At 40.2% G+C, this 15,275-nt stretch overlaps 1 protein-coding gene across 2 annotated transcripts in view; it reads right to left on the reverse strand.

Moving 5' to 3' along the window:
* Positions 1–2,491, reverse strand: part of SSTR2 (somatostatin receptor 2) — a 5,373-nt gene extending 2,882 nt beyond the window's left edge. For both annotated transcript variants that reach the window (XM_069076520.1, XM_069076519.1), the window contains exon 1: positions 2,145–2,491. The gene's annotated coding sequence lies outside the window, so the exon portion shown is untranslated. The remainder of the gene's footprint in view (positions 1–2,144) is intronic.
* Between the last annotated feature and the right edge of the window lie 12,784 nt (positions 2,492–15,275).

The following is a 15,275-nucleotide window of genomic DNA, read 5'->3' on the forward strand; positions in this document are numbered from 1 at the left end:
TCTCTCTCTCTCTCTCTCTCTCTCTCTCTCTCTCTCTCTCTCTCTCTCTCTCTCTCTGTCTCTCTCTGTCTCCTTATAATTTATAGTTCTGATTTGACATATCCCTAAATGTTCTTGAACAACCAATATGTTCTACCGGGCTCCAGGTTATTTTTCAGAATATGTACATAAATGATTCCATTTTAATGACTTAATGAGACAACTAGGATGATGGAAAAAGAGCAAGGTGAAGGTCTGAAGTGTATACTCTCCTCTCAGGTTGAGTGTAGCTCATAAAGAAATGAATTGTATGAGATCCTTAGTCATTTTCCTTCTGGAATGGACTAAAAAAAAACGTTGGAGGAAGGCTGCAGTGGTAAGGGAGGGGTTAGAGTCGTTTCTAATATGTAGGGTGAAGGAGCAAAGAAATGGAAAATCCAGTTCCTGAGTTCCTCCTAGAAGAAATGAGCTTGCGTTGGGCTACATTACTCTTTTTCAAGAAAGGTTCAACTCTTAGAAACAGATTCAATGCCTTCTACTTCTCTTTTACCTCCCACAATGTCTAGCATAAACCTGGACACAAGGTATGTGGCTGAACCAATTCTTTGGTTTTTTTTTAGTTGAATTGAAATTAATGATATGGAAGAATTCCTTTTTTAATTGTGTAAGGTTTTTTTAGGCACTAAAATGGGTGACTGGTGGCTCCCCCTAGGTTCTGCAGCAAGGATTATGCCGAGAGTAAGGGGAAATGTTCTGATTATCCCACCTCCAACTCCCACCCCAACGCACCGTCAAAGTAAACCAGTTCTTTTCCCTTCCCTAGGAGCAAGCGAGACTGCATGGGAGGTGGGGAAAGGGAAATGGAGATGGCTAAGGAAGCTTTAGACTAGCTTTCCCTTAAAGACACTAGAAAGTCTAGGAAATGCAGGACCAGTACTAACTAGAAGGAGGGGGGGCTGGGAAGAGCAGCGTCCCTCCCTACCCCCCATTACTAGAAAAAAAAACCCTCTTACTTTCTTCCTTTTTCCTTCTCTTAATCCTTAGGTTCCTTCTCAACTGCATAACCCCAGCGACTTTCCTGGGCGGGGGTGAGGAGAGGAGAAAGAATCAAGGAGGAATTTACCTTATGTGCATCCCCAACCTCCCTAGGAAGAGGTATGGGGAGTGTGGGGAAACCAAGGCAAGCCTAGGCAAAGAGATAGCTGAAGAGAGACTGTGTGATTATGGCAAAAGCTGCGTGGAAGTAGGAGATAAGGAGAGGGGAGAGGAAAACAACATGTATGAACCCCCCTTTTGACTTCTGCAGGACTGTCCGCTTCTCTCCTCCCAACCTCTGCTCTTCCTAGTTTCCAGCATTTCCAAACCAGGTAGGGATGGTTGGGATTATAGTATCTATAACTGGAAGGGACCTAGGAACCCTCTCATTTAGAAGGGTAGATTTTGTGTGTGTGTGTGTGTGTGTTCGCGTAGGGGTGGGAGCTCAAGTTACCTTTCCTGACTGCTGCGCCTAAGCTACTGGGAGCCCAGAGGAAGCTCAGAGAGAAGTTTTCACCTGTAGCATATCCCACTGGAATACTTATTTGGAGGAGGTCATGGGGACTATATGTGGGGGGCAGCGGAGGAGGTCTTCTACGATGGAAACGCTCTCGACGTACCAAGGCAATTGGACTCAATACTTGGGCGCCGCAAACCCAACTACAGCACAGACGGACACAAAACCCGCGTCTCACACCAGGACCCACGATCATACACATACACGCCCCACAGCCGTTCGTTTACAGAGAAGCCCCAATAAAGACAAAATGACACACAATTCCCCCTCCACACACACACACACACACACACAACCTGATGCAAGGCAAAACACCCAGACCCTCCAATGCACTCAAACAACCACAGATCGAGCACACACAAATGGACACACAGGGATAAAAATGTATGTGAAGCAACACACCCAGACACAGTATTCGCACCCAACCACAGACCCTGCACACACACAAACGTATGTAAAGCAACACACCAAGACACTCTTACACAACCAGATACTGCATGCGCACGCACAAACACAAAGGTATGTAAAGCAACACATTCAAATACTTTAAAACATTCACACAACTATAGGTTCAGCACACACACACACAACACACACTTTGCTGTGTTTTCACCTTCTCTTGACTTTCAGTCAGTCCTCTTGCTCCGCTCCTCTGGTCCCTTCTTCTTTTAGGTAGGAACCCCAGGAGCAGACAGGATCGGAGAATTCCTTCTCTGCGCTGCACTCTCCTGGTTCCGGGGGCCGTAGCCACCTGCTCTACCTCGCACCTCCAGCCAGCGGGCCACGGGGTGCACCGAGCTCCGGCAGCTGCTTTCTGCAGCCCTGCAAACAGATGGTGTAGAGCGGAACTCTGGAAGCTGGTGCTTTCTGTGTCTGTCGTGCGCGCGTGTGTCTGTGCGCCTGTTTCTCCATCGCTTTCTCGCTCCAAGCCCAACTCACCCACCTCCTCCCCACTTTATCCCTCCCTCTCGCCTAACAGCTGCGTCATACCAGCCTTCGCTCCGCCCACCTCTCCCAGTCCTTTGAGAGAACCTGCAGGGGAGGGGCCAGAGAGGCAGAGAAACCACCCTAAAGCTGCTTGTGAAGCCCCCAAACAGCTGGTCAGTGACCGAAAGAGACCTGTCTGCTGGAAGGTGAAGAGTTAATATATTTCTGGATTCCCTAATAGCAGTTGCCAGGGGACCGCTTTAGAGTTCTCCAAGACTTGAAATAACCTACTTGGTTTGGGGGGTTCCGAATCAACAGTTTTCTGACTGATTTGGGTTAGGAGAAACAGAGATCTCTGGAGGGTTGGCCTCATCAGTCAAAAAAAAAAAAAAAATAATGGTATTTGTCTTTGTACTACCCTGGGTTTAGTACATTGAATCAGGGTTACTTCCGTCTTCTGGAATACTGACAGTGAGCCCAAATATGCCTTCCATTGAGGATACAACTCCTATATCTTTCCTTTATTCATCGAATCAGAGATACCTCTACCAAATCACTGTTTTCCCACTCATTGTAGCTTATGACTCTAAAGCAAAAAGAAAGCTTTTCTTAGATGGCTTACAGAAAACTGCTTCCTTATTTTTTAGTCTCAAACTCTTAAGTTCTTGTTCTGGATATTTTCTCAGAACCCCCTTCATTTCTTGGGGGAGAGTATGGGAGAATATTAAAAGATAAGAGTTCTGTAGCACCTAATTTTAATGAAATTTTTAAAAAATGGTTAATGTCCCCAAAGTTCATTAGGTAAATGGAAAGCAAATGTCTCCTCCTTAGAATAACAGTTATCTGATGGAATTGTGAACTGATTCAACCATTTTTAGAGCAACTTGTAACTATGCCCAAAGGGTTATAGAATCATATTGACCAAGCAGGGCCACTACTAGATCAATAGCTAAAAAGAGATTTAGAAAAAAAACAGAAGGGAAGAGAACCTATACAAACAAAAGTATTTATAATAACTCTTTTCTGGAGACAGGGAGTTGGAAATTGAGAGGATACCCATCAATTGGGGAATGGTTGAACAGATTGTGCTGTATGATTGCATAGAATACTATTGTGCTATAAGAAATGATGAGCAGGATGCTCTTGGAAAAACCTGGAAAGACTTACATTAGCTCTTGCAAAGTGAAATGTGCTATGTACAAACTAACGGCAATATCTAAGATGATCAACTGAGAATGACTTAGCTATTTTCAGCAATACAATGATCCAAGACAACTATGAGGGTCTTATGATGAAAAATGTTATCCATTCCCAGACAAAAAACTGACAGAGTCTGACTACAGATTGAAGCATGCATTTTAGCTTGCTTTATTTTTCTTGAGTTTTTTTCTGTTTTTTTTTTTTTTTCACAACAAAACTAATATGGAAATTGGTCTTGCATGACTACAGATGTAGTCATACCCATACCGAACTGCTTACCTTCTCAGTGAGGGGAGTGGAGATGGAAAAAGGAAGAGAATTTGGAACTCAAAATTTCAAAAACAAATGTTAAGGGGGTGGAGCCACGATGGCGGAGTAGAAGCACAACCACCCATCCCGAGGCTCTCGCTTCCACCTTCCCCAATCCATGTAAAAAGGGGACTCTGAACAAACTTTTGAGCTGCAGAACCCACAAAATGACACAGAGAAGCTAACCTCCTGCTGAGAACAGCCCAGCAGGCCAACAGGAATCCAGCACAGCACTCTGGGAGCTGAGCCCAGTCCCACGGGCCTGACCAGCCCTCTGGCCAGAGGGACTCCAGATCAGCAGCAGAGGTGGCCATTTCCAGATTTATCAACACATAGATGTGAAGGACAAAGTGAGAGGTCAGTGGACTTTGGGACCAGTAAGTGGGAGTGCATGGCTTTTGCCCCCCGGGGCGAGAAGCTGCTGAGATGCAGGCACAGCCAGCCAGTGCCATGTGGCAGCTTTAGCTCCTGGCCTGAAGAGTGTAGGGGGACCAAGCACCACTCTGAGGGGTAATTGCTCTTGCTTTAACCTTCTTGGATCTGGAGCGCAGTCTAGGGTGGAGGTTCTGGGGTGTGCGTCCAGCTTGCCAGAGCATGTGGAGACCTCAGAGAGGGCACCCATCTAATACCTCTGGCAGCTGAGAAAACCCCAGCATTTGGAACAAAAGCTGCCCTGTCTGGTGGCAGAGTCCTACTGTGGCAGAAAGCCCAGGGGTCAAGTGACTGAGGGTCAACATGACCAGGCAAAGGAAACAAAGCAGACAGAAGATTCCAACATTACACTCCTATTTTGGGGACAAAAAGGAGCAAAGCATGGAACAGGAGGAAGACAGTGAAGTCAGAACTGCACCAAAAGTTTCAAAGGAAAATACGAGCTGGTTACAGGCCATAGAGGACCTTAAGAAGCAGATAAGAGAAGTGGAGGAAAAATTGGGAAGAGAAATGAGAACAATGCAAGAAAATTACAAAATGAGAGTCAACAGCCTGACTGAGGAAAATAATACCTTAAAAAACAGACTGACTCAAATGGCAAAAGACACTCAAAAAGGCAATGAGGAGAAGAATGCCTTAGAAAGCCGAATTTGCCAGCCAGATGGAAAAAGAATCTCAAAAGCTCACTGAGGAGAATCATTCCTTTGGAATTAGATTGGAGCAAATGGAAGCTAATGACTTTATGAGAAATCAAGATGCTGTTAAGTAGATCCAAACAAATGAAAGAATAGAAGGCAATGTGAAATATCTTATTGGGAAAACCACTGACCTGGAAAGTAGATCCAGGAGAGATAATTTAAAAATTATTGGACTACCTGAAAGCCATGATCAAAGTAGGAACCTAGAAATCTTCCTCCAGGAAGTTCTCAAGGAAAACTGCCCTGATGTTTTAGAACCAGAGGGCAAAATAAAGGTTGAAAGAATCCACTGATCACCTCCTAAAAAAGATGCCAAAAAGAAAACTCCTAGGAATATTATAGCCAGGTTCTGAATTCCCAGATTAAGGAGAGAATATTACAAGCAGACAGGAAGAAACAATTTGAATATTGTGGAAACACAATCAGGATAACCCAGGATCTGGCAGCTTCTACACTGAGGGATCGAAGGGCTTGGAATATGATATTCTGGAGGTCAAAGGAGCTGGGATTAAAACCAAGAATCACCTACCCAGCAAAACTTAGTATCATGTTTCAGGGGAAAATATGGTCATTCAGTGGAATAGAGGACTTTCAAGCATTCTTGCTGAAAAAACGAGAGTTGAATAGAAAATTTGACATTCAGATACAAGAAGCAAGAGAAGCATGAGAAGGTAAACAGGGAAAAGAAATCATAAAGAACTTATCAAAGTTGAACTATTAACATTCCTACATGGAAAAACAATAATTGTAACTGATGAAACTTTTCTCATTAGTTGAAGGGAATAAATAAATAAATATATATATATATATATATGTCTATATATGAGGGTATATGGGCATATGAATACATATGTGAATGTGTGTATATATGTTTACAGGTATACAGAGATAGAGGGCACAGGACCAATTTAACAGGAAGGGATGATACTTAAAAGGTGAAATTAAGAGGTGAGAAAGGAATATAATGAGAGGAGATGGAGAGAGACAAAGTGGGGTAAACTATCTCATATAGAAGAGGCAAGAGAAAATGGTTACAATGGAGGGGAAGAATAGGGAGGCAAAAGGGAATGGGTCAACCTTATTCCCATTGAATTTTGCTTGAGGAGGGAATGAAATACACACTAAATAGAGTATCTCACCCTCCAGGAGAGTAAGGGGGAAGGGAATGAGAGGGGGGATGATGGAAGGGAGCGCAGGCTGGGGGGGAAGGAAGTTGGAAGCACCCACTTTTGAAAAGGGACAGGATTAAAGCAGAGAATAGAACAAGTGGGAGGTGGGATAGGAGGGAGGGAAATGTAGTCAGTCTTTTACAATGTATCTACTCTGTTATTGTTTTTCATTAGCTACACATGTACAGCCTATACTGAACTGCTTATCTTCCCAGTAAGGGTGGGTGACAAGGGAAGAAGGAATGAACCTGAAATTCAAAGTTTTAAAATCAAATATTCAAATATATATGTATATATATATATATACTATTATTAATACTATTTTACATGTAATTGGGAAATAAGATATACAGGCACTGGGGCATAGAGAAAATATGGGAGAGAGCAGATTGGAGGAGGTGATATCCTATGGGACTGCTATTTGGGGGCAGTGGGTAGGGGAAAACGGGGAGAAAATTTGTAACCCAAAATCTGGTGGAAACGAATGATGTAAATCAGAAGTTAATAAAGCATTAAAAATGTTAAAATTGTTTTTTTTACATATAACTGGGGAAAAATAAAATACTAAATAAAGTTTTTTTTAAAAAAGGACAACAATAACTGACATGTACACAGGACTTCAAAGTACATTATCTCAGTGGATCACTTTATAAATAAGGAACATGAGGATTAGGGAGGTTAAGACTCACCTCACTTCAAACAGCTAGTAAATGTCAGACTGAATTTGAACCTACATCTTCCTGATTACATTGCTTTCATTGTAGACTACGTTTACAATCTGCAGTATTTCTGTCTGCTATGCTGTTGTTCAATCTGTCACTTTAACAATTAACTGGAAATAGGTTGAATGAACCTTAAAGATGGGCATTGAGGAGGGATAATGAACTAAAATTATAGGTACAGGGCCTCTAAGAGGAAAAGTGAATTGAGCTGGGCTTGAAATCAGTAAGATTCATCTTCATGAGCTCAAATTTGGCCTCAGACACTAACTCTGTGACCCTGGGGAAGTCACATAACCCTGTTTGCCTCAGTTTCCCCATCTATAAAATGAACCGCGGAAGGAAAGGACAAACTATTCCAGTAACTTTTCCAAGAAGAGTCCAAATGGGATCACAAAGAGTCAGAAATGACTAAAAAATGAACTATCAGCCAGAGAAGTGAAGTTACATATATCAGACAAATGCTTGGAAGGGAAAAGGGCCGATTTTGTGTTGTCATTATGAGGTTTGAATGGATATTCCAGAGCTTTGAGAACTGTAAGACTAATTCCTAATAGAGTGATGATTGATTCTGTCTCAGGACAAATAACCTAATCAATCAGGTAATCAGCTTGAGGAGGAGAGGTGGAGAGGGAAAATGTTCCAACTTTTCAAGCATAATCAGTAACAAATGTTCATTAAGTTCCTTTCATTTAGAGACCCCGGTGCTGGATGCTGGGGACTGAGTAAAATTTTTAAAATGTGGTCTTTGCCATTGAGGTGGGATGTGCTCCTAATAACATTATCATAGAATGTCTGAGCTGAGACTTAGAGATCATCAGTTTTACAAATCAGTAGATAGAGATAGCTAACTAGATAGATAGTCTCATCTGATCCTTGCAATACCAGTGTGAGACAGAGAATATAGAAATTATTTTTAGAGATTCCATTTTGCAGATGAAGAAACTGAGACCGAGAGGTGGAGTATTTGCCCAAAGTCACTTAGTCAATAACTGGCAGAGCTGGGGTCTGAACACTAATCTTTTGATTCTACAGCTCTTTCCATTCTGTCCTGCTATTTTCTAAGCATAAGCACAGCTGAGCAGAAGAGGAGGATGACTCTGCACCTACAGAGATTCTTAGCCTTTTTTTCATTGGTTCCTTGGGCAGTCTGGTGAAGCCTATGGATACCTTCTCAGAATAATGCTATTAAATGAATCAAATAAATCAATAGGATTAAGAAGGAAACCAATTATACTGAAATAAAGTTGCCAAAGATTTTTTAAAGTTCATGGACGTTAAGAACCCCCATACTAGAGGGACTACTGTCCTAATAACTACTTAGACTGATTTTTAGTGTGAGTGGGAACAAATGAGATTCCCCTCCCCTGTCTGTAGCTTCAGAATATTTTTCAAATAACTTCAATCATGATGAATCTACAGAAGAAGTTAAGTGAGTTCACCAGGGTCACATAGGTGGTAAGTGGCAGAGCTGGGATTTGAATATTGGTCCTCTGACTCAAATCCAGTGCTTTGTGCACTACAACACTCTGGTTCTAAATAGTTTAGTAAATAACTACCAAGGAGTTTACTAATATCCTACCAACCTAGCCATGGCCTCTTGTTATGACCCTGAAGGAAAAAATGAATAAAAGGATGTTGTTTCCTGGCCTATTATTTAAAAAATGTGCCACTTTATGAAGGATTGGATGAGTGGTTCTCTCCAAAACTGAAATATTAAGATGAGTGGAGAGGGATTAGACTTGTTTTATATAGTTCTAGAGGGAAAAACTAGCACAGTTTTTGAGGGAATCCAGGTGACTTTGGAATGTCACTTTGGCCATAGTCTCCACCCTGTCCCCTTTCTCTGGCAATTTAATCAGAATATCCAGCTAGAATAATTAGCTTACTTTTAAACCTAAGAACAATATAATGGCCCAGAGGTCCATATGGTCCTTTTCTTTATTTAATGGAGTTTATATCAGAAGAAAATTGCAATAGCTTAGAGCCCCCAGTTAGGAAAATTCCTATTAATTTTTCCATATTAATCATATTGTGAAAGAAAATACAGACCTTCCCCCCACCCCCCAAAAAGCAAGAAAAATAAAGATTAAAAAAAGTATGCTTTGATCTGCATTCAAATGTCTTTCTCTGGAGGTAGATAGCATTTTTCATCATAAGTCTTGAAATTATCTTGGATCAACATATTGCTGAGCATAGCTACATTGTTCATCATATAATATTGTTGTTACCAGGTACATTGTTTTCCTGGTTCTACTCACTTCATTTTGTATCAGTTCATATAAGTCTTTTTGAAAGCTTCTTGCTCATCATTTCTCACAGCATAATAGTATTCCATCACAATTTTATGCCACAACTTGTTCAGTCATTCCCCAATTGATGGGCATCTCCTTAATTTCCAATTCTTTGCCACCACTAAAAAAAAAAGCTGCTATAAATATTTTTTTGTAATATAGGTCCTTTCCCTTTGTTTTTTTTTCTTCAAATCTCTTTGGAATATAGACCTACCAGTGGTATTGCTGGGTCAAAGGCTATGGACAGTTTTATTACCCTTTAGTTTAAACAGGTTTCCAAATCAGTTCACAACTCTAACAACTAGTGCTTTAGTGTTCCAATTTTCCCACATCCCCTCCAACATTTGTCATTTTCCTTTTCTGTCACATTAGACAGTCTGATAAATGTGAGGTGGTACCTCAGGGTTATTTTAATTTATATTTTTCTAATCAATAGTGTTTTAGAGCATTTTTTTCACATAACAATAGATAGCTTTGATTTCTTCTTCTGAAAATTGCCCATCCATATCCTTTGACCATTTATCAATTGGGGAATGACTTCTATTCTCATACATTTGACTCAGTTCTCTATATATTTGAGAAATGAGACCTTTATCATAGAAATTTGCTGTAAATTTTTTTCAGTTATTATTATTGTGTATTTTCCTCCATCCTATTTCCCCCTGTTTATGCTTCTTTTTCTCTTCTTTAATTCATCCTGTTCCTCCTCAAAAGTGTTTTGCTTCTGACCACCACCTCCCCCAATCTGCTTTTTCTTCTATTGCATTTCCCCCCTTCTATTATACCCTTGTCCTCCAACTTCCCTGTGGGTAAGATAGATTTCTACATTCAACTGGATGTGTAAATTATCCCCTCTTTGAGCCAATTCCAAATGAGAGTAAGGATCAAGGTAAGTAAGGCTCAAGTAAGGTCTGCCACCACCATCCATCTTCCTCTCCACTGTAAAAGCTCTTTTATGCTTTTTTTATGTGATATAATTTACCCCATTCTACCTCTCTTTTCTTCCTTCTTTCAGTGCATACCTCTTTTTCATCCCTTAATTTTAGTTTTTTCGCTACCATCCCATCAGAGTCAACCCATTCCTGTGCCCGCTGTCTATGTACACTACTTCTAACTGCTCTAACAATGATAAAATTCTCAAAACTTCTAAGTATTGTCTTTCCATGTAGGAATGTAAACGGTTTAACCTTATTAAGTCCCTTATGATTTGTCTTTTCTGTTTACATTTTTATTCTTCTCTTGAGTCTTATAGTTGAAAGTTAAGTTTTCTATTCAGCTCTGGTCTTTTCATCAGGAATACTTGAAAGGCCTCTATTTAATTAAATATCCATTTTTTTCTCTGAAGAATGCTTATACTCAATTTTGCTGAGTAGGTAATTCTTGGTTGTAATCCTTGTTCCTTTGCCTTCTAGAACATCACATTCCAAACCTCCAATCCTTTAATGTAGAAACTTGTTTGATACTGACTGTGACTCCATAATTTTTTAATTGTTTTTTTATGGATCCTTGCAACATTTTCTCCTTGAACTGATAACTCTGGAATTTGGCATTCTTGTGAGTTTTCATTTTGGTATCTCAGGAGGTGATCAGTGGATTCTTTCCATTTCAATTTTACCCTCAAGTTATTGAATATCAGGGCAGTTTTCCTCGATAATTTCTTGAAATATGCTGTCTAGGCTCTTTTTTTTATCATAGCTTTCAGGTAGCCTAATAATTTTAAATTATCTCTCCTCAATCTATTTTCCAGTTCTACTGTTTTTTCCCCATGAGTTATTTTATATTTTCTTCTCCTTTTGAATTCTTTTGATTTTGTTTTATTATTTCTTAATGTTTCATGGAGTCATTAGCTTTCACTTGCTCAATTCTAATTTTTAAGTAATTATTTTTTTCAGTGAGCTTTTGTATCTTCTTTTCCATTTGGTCAATTTCACTTTTTAAGGAGTTCTTTTCTTCTGTGAATTTTGTGCCTCTTTCCACATTTGGCATATTTTGTTTTATAAGATGTTATTTTTCTTCAGTATTTTTGTGCCTCCTTTACCAAGCTGTAGACTCTTTTTTCCCCCATGATTTTCTTGTATCACTCTCAATTTCTTTTTCCAATTTTTCCTTTGCCTCTTTGATTTTTAAAATCCTTTTTTAGTTCTTTCAGGAATTATTTCTTCAAAATAAATTTTATTTTAGACTCAAACACCAGAACACAAATATAGAATAGAGAAAAGAAACAAAAACATATCATAAACTTAAATACTGGAACAAATACAGAGAAGGAAAGGAAAGAAGGGAAAGCATGTCATGTGCATAGCAGAATATGAGAGGATTCAAAATATTCAATAAATTTTCATTTCAAGAAAGCCTGTATGATAAATACTACACATTGTATTGAGAGCTGTCCATCTTTTTTGTTTTGCTTCCTTGTAAGTTTTTTGTTCTCTGCTGTGTACTTTTTTACTTTGTTCTTCTTTTTTTTACCTTCCCCTCTACCCCTACAGGAATTCTTTTGGGGCCTTAGAACCATTCACATTTTTTCCTTTAAGGCTTTGGATGTCATTGTCTTAACTTTGTTGTCTTTTGATCTTCCCAGTCACCACAGTAACTTTTTTTTTTTAAAGCAATCGGGGTTAAGTAACTTGCTCAAGGCTATACGGCCAGTTATTTCTGGATGTGGTGCCGAGTGTCTGAGCCCAGGATTCGATCTCCAGGTCGTCCCAACACTGGAGCCGGTACTCTTACTTGCTGAGCCACCTGGCCGCCCCTACCACAGTAACTTTCTATGGTCAGTTTCCTTTTTTGTTGTTGTTTGCTCACTTTCTAGCTTATTTCTTGACTTTTAACTTTATGTTAAAGTTGGACTCTATTTCCAGGGTAGAGGGAGCACTGTCACAAACTTTAGGCTTTTCTGTGCTACTAGTTTCATAAATAGTTCTGGAGTTCTCTGAGTTAACAATTCTTCCAAATTGTTATGATGTAAAGAGAGGTGTGGTCACTGCTCTTCTGGCCTGTGCTCTGGTCCATGATTGACCACAAACACTCTTTTCTGCCTTAGAACTGTCCCCACTCCCTTTTGACCACAATTTCTAGTGTGTTAATGCTCCTTCTCAACCTGGGACTGCAACCCAGATCTTCTTGTGGTCAGTGCAACAGAGTCCTGCACCCAAGTCCAATAAAGGATGCCCTTTAATCTCCTTCTGACTAGTGTCTAACCACCTTACTATCTGTGGTCTGAGAGCTCCAGAAACTGTCACTGATTCCGTCACCCCCGGGGCCTGCTGCTGATTTGCTAGAGTGCAGCTTGGCTGGACTGTACCCCACTCTCACTCCAGTGAAGCAAACTTTTCCTATCAACCTTTTAATGTTTTGGACTGGAAAATGATTACATCTCACCCTTTTATTGGTTCTGCCTTCCAGAGTTCATTTTGAGGCATTATTTTAAAGTTAATTGGAGAGGAAATTGGGAGAGCTCAAGCAAGTCTCTGCCTTTACTCTGCCATCTTAATTCTACCTCCTCCCTCAGTTCTTGAATAGTTGGGCACAACTGGCAGCTTCAGCTTGTGTCTTCTCCTCTAAAATGACTACCCTTCTTCAGTGGCACTCTCCAATATCTACTTTATCAGACAAAGCTCAGGCCTCCTTTCATTTTCTCCTTTCAGTCTCTCCTATTGCTTGTTGTCTCTGTGTTAATGATTTTTTCTGACTCAGTTTATTAAGTCTGAGAAGAGCTGAGGATGCTATCTCCTTACTGCTTCTCAGCCCTTTAAGCCCTACTCCTTCCACATATTCTCATAGACTCTGTTTATTCCTTTAAGAATTCTCAGATAGGTCTTGAGTCCACCTTCAAAGATCACAATAATCCCAAATTAATCTTAGAGTCTAAAGGGAAATGCTTGTTCCTATTAATTACAAATCCCAGGATGACAATCACTTTTAGAATTCTTATTATACCAGGACTAGTGGATTGAAGTTATATAGAAACAGATGTGCTTAAGATGTGGGGCAATTTTATCTATCTGTGAGAACAATCTTCCTGTGCCTCAATAGGTAAGGAATGTCTATCATTCAAACTGTTCAAGAAAGGGTTGGAGAACCATCCATTTAAGAAATTGTAGCAAGAATTCTGCAAAAGATGGGAGAACTCCCATTCAGCTCTAAAATTCTATAATTCTCCAAAAAGGTGCTTAATTCATATATATTTGCTTGCTATTTTTTCCAGTAAGCAAATATACAGAAATCCTCCCAGTCCCTGCTTCTTCTTCTTCCTTTTTTGGCCTATGTTTTATTTAAAAGATGATTGATGAAAAGATGCTATCACTCAGACCATTGAGTCTTGTATAGGTGATTCCCTGGTAGGATTACCTCAGGTCCACAGCAAGCTTAGGAATTTGATCTTGTCACTCAGCACAGAGTGATAAAACATTTTGATTAAATGTACAAGATGCTGATTGATGGAAAAGAATGCCAAATTATGGATTTTGTATGTTGCCATATGCCTGGCTGTAGCATCCCTCTTTCTACCTGGAACAGAACCTTTCTAATCAGACTTCCATAGACCATGCCTGGAGAGAGTTAATTCACTCCTCTTTGCAATTTTGCCCTGGGTCTAAATTGTCATGACTGAGGAGTGAATGGATATAAACTCACCTAACCCACTATATGTAACCAGCCTCCAGATCAGGCAGGCTTCACATGTGTGTATCCTGGACCTCTTATCATCTGTCTCAATTGCCACTTGTATCTATTCCTCCTCCTTCCTCTTCCCTGTGTCTCTCTCTCCTCTGATTTCCACATCTTGCTCTGGGAACAGTAATCAAATCAATATTGGCATTGCTACCAGAAAGGGTATGACAATGAATTGCTCAGTGACTGTACCAACCATTCCTGTGATTACCAAGACCAGATCATTCCCTCAACACCATTCCACTGTATACGGTCTCTCCTCTTTATTAAAATATAAATCTTTGAAAGCAGGAACTATTTCCTTTTTGAATTTTTACTCCCAGATCCTAGCACAGTTCTTGGCACATAGTAGGCACTTACTAAATTCTTTTTCATCCATTCAGTCATTGCAATAAGGATCATACTTGGCACAATTGAGATCAGTCATATGAAAAAGATACTCCCTCCCAGTGGGCAAGTTCACTTAGGATACAAATTTAGAAAAGAAATGGAAGGTTGCATGGTGAATATGGAATCAGAGGAAAGGTAGTTGGATATTTTTTTTTATTATTTTTAAGCAACTGGGGTTAAGTAACTTGCTCAAGGTTACACGGCCAGTTATTTCCGGGTGTGGTGCTGAGTATCTGAGCCAAGATTTGATCCCCAGGTCATCCTGACACTGGAGCCGGTGCTCTTACTCACTGAGCCACCTGGCCGCCCCTAAGTAATTGGGGTTAAGTAACTTGCTCAAGATTACACGGCCAGGTGTTTCTGGGTGGGTGCTAAGTGTCTGAGCCCGGGATTCGATCTCCAGGTCATCCCGACACTGGAGCCGGTGCTCTTACTCACCTGTGCTACCTGGCCGCCCCAGTAGTTGGATATTTTTAAGGGAAATTGCCATCAAGCTTTGGTAGATTAATTAATTGTCCTTTTCCACTATAGGAGTATTTTTTTTTATCAGAGAACTGGTTATCTAATGGGAGAGTATTCTCCTCATCTTGAGAGTAGTGAAAAAGCCTTGACATATTCTTACTCTTTGCTATTCCTTTATGTAGACCCCATCCTTCTGTTATGACGTTAGAGGTCAGTTCATTTACAGAATTGTAGAACTTCAGGGGATGTTGGAGGCCATCTAGTCAATCTCTTAATTGAGAAAGAATTCCCCTAGGGATGTCCAACAATTGGGGAATGGTTGAACAAGTTGTGGTATATGATTGTAAATTGTGCTATAAGATATGATGAGCAGGCTGATTTCAGAAAAACCTGGAAAGACTTACATGAACTGATGCAAAGTAAAGTGAGCAGAACCAGAATGTTGTAGACAGTAACAATAATATGGTATGATG

The sequence above is a fragment of the Petaurus breviceps genome, unplaced genomic scaffold (assembly GCF_028583685.1).
Source record: "Petaurus breviceps papuanus isolate PSGF00001 unplaced genomic scaffold, PetGlider_PUasm1.0 90925, whole genome shotgun sequence".
Classification (NCBI taxonomy): Eukaryota; Metazoa; Chordata; class Mammalia; order Diprotodontia; family Petauridae; genus Petaurus; species Petaurus breviceps.